The sequence below is a fragment of the Chenopodium album genome, chromosome 26, assembly GCF_948465745.1.
Source record: "Chenopodium album chromosome 26, dcCheAlbu1.1, whole genome shotgun sequence".
NCBI classification, from domain to species: Eukaryota; Viridiplantae; Streptophyta; class Magnoliopsida; order Caryophyllales; family Amaranthaceae; genus Chenopodium; species Chenopodium album.
In genome coordinates, this window is record NC_137859.1 from 15,706,736 (window position 1) to 15,713,181 (window position 6,446).

Below are 6,446 nucleotides of genomic sequence, written 5' to 3' on the forward strand. Positions count from 1 at the left end.
TACACCAGTGAAATGCCCAATTGATCCGTCAGCATCAACCATCTGTATTCCTCCTATAGAGTGAGGGCTATAAGGAAACACAAATCCGTTTGGTGGAGGCAACTGCATGACAAAACAACACAGATTTAAAGTCCATTAACACATCACATAAGTAATCAACATCTTAATTTGCAGAAAATAAAGAACAGAACCTGAGAATAAGATGGTGTAACATTTGAAGTTGTAGTAGGCTGTGAGTCATTTTGCACCTTTGTTGATTTTTTGGAACCTTTATTGTTTGTCTTACCCCCTTTTTTAGACTTCTCAACACAGGAAGGGAACCGCAAATCAGTTGTTCTGTGAGCAGGCCTCTTCGGCATTGGGGGATCCTTCGGTACCTCAGAACAGCTTCCTTGTCTCTGTGTGGATGGGGTGACTGGAGTTCCCTTCTCACCTCTACCTTCACCTTGTGCGTTTGTATTCACCATTGAAAGTTTTTCATCCACTTGAATTTCTAATAACTGGAGGGTTGCCATCACGAGATCAGTTGTGGTTTTATAAACACAAGCCTTTGTTGTAAGTGAACCAAACTTCACCATCATTTTATCAAACCTGCAAACCTCTTCGGTCTTGTTTGGATCATGGTATGCAACCTTAACCCTTGTGTGCTTCCTTATCACATCTTTCCTCCACCGACTAAGGATAAATTTGTCAGGTATTTCGTAATGATCATTCAGCTCGTACACCTTGATTATGTGACGACATATAATACCTTGGCACTCAAAGTACTTGCATTCACAACTAGCTTCCTTAGAAACACAATCAAACAAAATTTTGTACCTCCGCTTCCTCTTAGAAGGTTTCTCCTTGGAAGAGTTTTTCGGCTTGTACCAAACTCTATCCTCAACCACATGCTCAACCAAGCTCTCAGAAACACATTTCTTTTCTATGGGACTAACATACAAAATCCGGCTACATTCTCGCTGGACTTGTTTGAATTTTGCATCGGTATAGATCTTCTGGAAGATCAACTCAGCTGGGAAGTCGCTGTAAGTCTTCCTGACATATCTGGCGTTGTTATCATCAGCCTTTTTATCACTTAAAGCTCTAACCTCAAGAGCCTCTACATACCGCTCCACAAATTCATGCAACAGGGTGTGTTTGCTCAGATATCCATCAAAGAAGCTGTGAATGCTTTCCACTCTCTGCGTCGTCCTCATCCTAGCCCAAAACAAGTGCTTCACATACACTGGAACCCACATTCCTCGTTCCTCAAACAATCCTGCCACATGCATTTCAAAGTGCTTAAAACTACTGCGTCAAATACATTATTCAAAACTTACTGCAATTTTGTAAATGCAACATAACATATCAACACATTCACAACTAATCTGACAAACCCCATAAATAAACAGATATAATTATTACCTGCCAACCATTCATCATCTTCAACCTCGTATTTCTTCATGACCTCAGGCCATCGTTCTTCAAATTCCTCAGGGTCAAGACTATCATAAATTGCCTGCTGAAGCGCTTCCTTGAGCTCCGGATACTTCACATGCTTGCCTAACTTCTTTCCAAATTTGTTAGTAATGTGCCAAATGCACCATCTGTGGGTTGTTCCTTTCATAACAATCTTTAGAGCTTTGCGCATTGCCGGGTCCTGGTCAGTTAGGATACCAATAGGGGGTTTGTCGCCCATGCATCGAAGCCAATTTGAGAACACCCACTCGAAAGTCTCAGCATTCTCACGGGTCACAAGAGCGCATCCAAAAAGAATGGTTTGCCCATGATGGTTTACTTCTACAAAGTTGCAAAAAGGAAGTTTATATTCATTAGTCAAATAAGTTGAATCAAAAACAACTACATCCCCGAACTCTTCATAAGCCACCCTACTCCTTGCGTCGACCCATAAAACATCCTTCAACCTTCCTTCTTCATCGACTCGATGTGTGTGAAAGAAATTCGAATTGTCTTCCACCATTCTCTTAAAGTATGCAAACATGGCTTTTGCATCGCCTTCTTCAAACACCCTTTTCCGTTCCTTAGCCACTTCATCGTGTAGGTCTTTTTGCTCAAACTGCATCCCCTCCAAACCATTCCTCTGCCGAGCCATACTTCTAAAAATGGTTGCAACAGGCACCCCTGCCCTTCTTTCATGAAATAGCTGCTTCACAATATGTGGATTTTCAACCAAAAATTTCTTCCTAAATTTACTTATACTCTTCAATTTGCTAGGAGTTGGAATGTGCCCATCATGTTGCATTTCAGCCTTTGTTATCTCCCATTGACCTACGCCGTTTACATGTGCATATACAAACACAGGGCATTCACATTTTTTCGACTTTCGTTTAGGACACAATTCTTCTTCTTCACTGATTTGGGCATCTGAAACAAAACCAACTTCTGCCTTTCTCCTCTTCCGACCAGGCCTTCCATAACTTTCACACGTCCACCTACAATTCCGCTTTGCTCCTTTTCCATTATTTGCACCACTTGCACGAACAACACCAAACCCATTCTGCTGCCCATATTCCCTGAAATACTTATCCACTTCTAACATTGACTCAAACACCATTCCAATGGACGGAGGTGGCAAAGCAACATCCATCTCCACTTCACCACCACCCTCCTCAATCTGAATACTGATGGAGACATTAGCCTTCCCTTTAGTTGGAGTCTTAAAAGACTCCTCCCTAACAACAACCTTATTTACACAAAACACAACACATTCACCCAACAAAATATATCATCATTTTAAAAACCAATTTATCATAATTACAAATTTACAGACATACAACATCCAAATTTACAGCACATATCAAGCAAAAAACTCAGACTACAATAACAGGATCTACATTTAAGGGCAATTACATGAATTTGGACCACATGCAATTCGAGGTTACATGAATTAGGAGCACATGCAATTACATGGACCGGAATTACAATGCAATTAGTCATTAACAAAACCCTAGTTGCTTTCTCTCAGAAAACTCAGAAAAAAAAACCAACACCCACAACAATCGCTTCGTGAAAGTAGCAATTAACACTTACCCCATTCAAAAGCGCCTCCAACGCAGCCACACAGTCTTCTCCTTCACCTCCTCCATCGTCATCGGGTTCGCAGATGCTCAGACCAAACTCCCCGCCATTGTACCTTTCGAGATCCTCCGTCGTTTCAAGGTACTCCATGACGCAACAATACAACAATAATTGGCGTTTTTTTCCCTTCAAACCTCCATTTCTTCAGTTTTTTTGAGTTCAACAATGGAGGAAAAGCTGCTCACCTTTTTCTAATTTTTTAAAATGACGAACCTTCTAAAGTTCAGTGGGTCTCTCTCTTCCAGGAAGTACATGTGGGGTTCCTTCATATTTATTTTTTTAGTCTGCTAAAGGTCCCACACCGTTACACCATTTTACTATTCCGTTCAGATTTTCCCTCCATTTTCACAACCCGTTACACTAAAGTTGCATTTTATTTACAACTTTGCCATGTTATGCACTTGCATATACATATCAGACCTCTATTAGTACTTGGTGATTGTTGATAAGTATAGATAGTAAATACATGACACGTGGCATATAATGATGACTTGGTACGTTTATAGAGCTTAAAAGGGTAACATGTGGCACAATATTCTTGATTAGGGACGCTTTTTAATATATAATAAAGTATAGAAGTATAGATTTGTTTATTAAGGTACGTAATAAATTGGGGCATGCTCTTAATTTTCTTTCGGCACATATTTTTACTAAAGCCCATATTTCAGCATTATCTTTTTTTATTCCATTTTGTACCATCATCCCAACTCCTCCTTTTGTGTTTCATGACCACATGGAGTTAACAATCTCATGCATTGTGAATGAAGCATAACCTTTATGGACTAAATTGTTGTTGCCTTCAATTTTGTCCCTTTCGTAGTTAGTGACAAATAAAATATACCTTATCAAAATATACAGAGTACGTTGAGCTGACTGAACAACATATTACACGATAACATTTGGTTTTTTTTTAATTTTTTTTAAGAATTCAATAAGCTAAGTACTTTGTACGTATGTGTTATATTATTTCTCTATATTAGACTAGATACAATAATTTTCAATACAATGATTATATGTGTAGTACTAACAAAACAACAACTGTATTTTCATATTGGAGAGCTATTTTCTCTTCCCACAAAGGCACAACTACAAAAATATTTAATATCAAAGCTAATTTAATGACCAACCAATCAAGCAATAAACAAATTATTTTGGACATATATGCACGTAGTATACTAAATTAATTAATTTGTAACAATCATATGATTATTATTTCCAATCATACTCCTTGTTACTACTCTTGTAGAGAAATTGGACTCCAAATCCACGTTATTTTTAAGAAAACGGGTCAAAACTTTGATTGATGGTCGGGTCACCGTTTTCATCCAAATTTCATCAGCAACTTCTTTGTCACACTTCCTAAATACCTCAGTTGCATCAATTCGATTTATATTCCACCCTTTCACGTACTTCAATCGGTTGATATTTTGCAATTGTTTGTTTGCTAATATGCATGTGTTACCCTTTATTTCATTTATGGCACCATGGAGTTGTTCGACTCGACTCGATTCATCTAAATAATGCTCGGTCCTGAAATACGTGTCTAATTCTGGCACTCCAATTGCCCGTCGTATTCCTCTGGTGTAATCCGTGTTGCATGGGTCAAATGTTTCTCGGACCTCATCTATTAAACCTGATTGAACCATTTTATCGACTCTGTATGACACGTATTTATATAAAACTGGTGCACACACATCCACCCATAGGAAACAACAATCATACTTTGATTTAAACCCGAATTTAGGGTTTGAAATCAAAGACTCAATGTATGAGTTGGATCCGCCAACGATGATTGGGAGTTTGTCTTTATGGAGAATTGATTCCACTGCATGTGTGGCCATGAGGGAGAAATCTTTAGCCGTGAAGTCAACATGTTGATCTACTATGCCTAGCAAGTGGTGAGGAATCCCACATTGCTCTTCTTTTGTCATCTTGTTGGTCACTACGTCCAACCCTTTGTAAACCTGGATCTTATCTGAATTTATTATTTCTGCTGGAAAAGCACTGGCCAGATCGATTGAGAGACGAGACTTTCCAGTGCCGGTTGCCCCCATTACGAACACAACTTTGTCCCTTTGATGCTTCCACGGGTTTAGCACTTCTTTTTGTAACAACCTTGTTGGCATTTTTAGTAATGGTTTTGCTTGTTTCAACATTTGCATGGGAAGTGATCTCATAGTTTCCAGCCTGTTCCAATAAGTATGTATGTCAATACAACAACTTGTATATCAATAATTGATTAATTGCTATATATATATTGCTTGAGGATATTAAAATTTTCATAAAACATATGCATATTAGTAGTATAGTAGAGGTTGCATGCACAAGTATTTATAATTTTTAAAGTGTTAAGACAAAAAAAAAATTAAAACTTTGTCTTATTACAAATTGAAAAGGAGAATAAATTAAAGTTGTAAGAGCAAAGTACTTGGTCCTACATCACTAGTGGAGGTTCAAATCGTAAATTATATACAAGTATTTATTTTATTTTCATTAATTAATTAATTAATTATTTTTATAAGAATTTAATTTCATGACATATTAACATAGTGTATAAGATTTTGTTGAATGCAGAAACTTTTTATTCACACGTAATTTAATTTATTTCATAAAAAGCATATAAATTGCTAAAATCTATAACCTAATTGTACATTGTACCTATGTTTCTGAAAGTTATTGAAGAGGAAGTGTTGCTGTGGTAAATAAGTGTATGGAAAAGGTTGATAAAATAGAGTAAAAAAGAGTGAGTGGAAAGATATATAAGCATATTGTACGGTAAAAGATACAGAAGTAAAAGAAGATTTTGAAAAATAGAAAAAAGTGAAAATGATAAGAACATTTTAAAAAGAAAATTGTTAAGAAACCGATATAATATAAACAAAATAACAAATTAATTAATTAATTATGAGCTTTAAATTTTTTATTTTTTATTTTTTGTAAGAAGTAAAATATAAGGATTTGATTATGAACGTCTTTTTGTAAGATGGTAATAAAATACATTGATTTACTTTACATACAGTAGAGCAATATGATAATTTACATGCATGGACGGACGTAAGTAAAAACCTACCTTAAAATTTGTTGAAGACCAGCTAGAATTATGGGAAGTTACAAGAACCAAATGATAATTTATGAATAGAATTTAGAAATGGTATGAGCTAGATGTGTTACGAATGTAAGTATATATAGGTGAAGGTGAGGATCGAGTAGAGAAAATGGCGGTGATATTGAAACACAGCTCATATTGCAAGTGACCGTGTCCTTTGGACTTTCTTAGGAGTCAACTCAACTTGGGGCCCAAAGTGCATTATTCCAGGTACGGTTCGTCTAATAATAGATAGGACTATAAAGTACATTACACTAGG

The 6,446-nt window shown here is 36.7% G+C and overlaps 1 pseudogene across 1 annotated transcript; it reads right to left on the bottom strand.

Moving 5' to 3' along the window:
- Nucleotides 1-4,105: 4,105 nt before the first annotated feature.
- LOC145618102 (adenylate isopentenyltransferase 5, chloroplastic pseudogene) lies at nucleotides 4,106-6,225 on the bottom strand (annotated as a pseudogene). The gene is made up of 2 exons (XR_014107848.1): nucleotides 6,152-6,225; nucleotides 4,106-5,268 (listed from the first exon to the last, which is right to left on the bottom strand). The product of XR_014107848.1 is annotated as an adenylate isopentenyltransferase 5, chloroplastic pseudogene (transcript).
- Nucleotides 6,226-6,446: the final 221 nt, after the last annotated feature.